The sequence below is a fragment of the Propithecus coquereli genome, unplaced genomic scaffold (genome assembly GCF_000956105.1).
Source record: "Propithecus coquereli isolate 6110/MARCELLA unplaced genomic scaffold, Pcoq_1.0 Scaffold44, whole genome shotgun sequence".
Classification (NCBI taxonomy): Eukaryota; Metazoa; Chordata; class Mammalia; order Primates; family Indriidae; genus Propithecus; species Propithecus coquereli.
The window spans coordinates 13507821-13508470 of NW_012150174.1; positions in this window are offsets into that span (position 1 = coordinate 13507821).

Here is a 650-nt window from a genome sequence, read left to right on the forward strand (position 1 = left end):
CAGCCTGGTAGTACAGCTTAAAGTCTGGTAAACTGATACCTCCCAGTTTGTTCTTTTTACTTAAGATTGCTTTGGCTATACGAGGTCTTTTCTGATTCCATACAAAGCATAGAATTATTTTTTCCAGATCTCTGAAGAATGATAATGGGATTTTGATAGGGATTGCATTAATTCTGTAGATCACTTTCTTAACAGTGGCCTGGACTCCATGATAGTGTGGAAAAGCGAGAGATGAGAACATAGACTGAGAGAGATTAAGGGAAGGCACATTGCTGCAAGCTACCCTGTGAGTTTACAGATACCTACCAATCCTGTTAAACCGTCCTGGTCACCCTGAGGCATTCATAGGGGCATTTAGCATGATCCTAGGCTGGTATCCTCAGTATCATATATAGTGCATACGAATACAGCTGATTTACCCCCTTTTCCCAAGTCTTGCCAGAACTAGCACTCATTTTTCGTATCTTTGGAAAACTTTAGCTGCACAGACTTCTGGTGATGCGTTTGATTTCCTCTTTGGCATCCAGAGAGTGCTATGCACCCCTTCTAAATAAAAAAAATCCTCTTCCTTATTGTTGCTCCCAAGTCAGGGCACAGGGTCATCATGGAGACTGAACTGGGAGCTCAGGGTGTTCCTGGAGCTGAGCAGG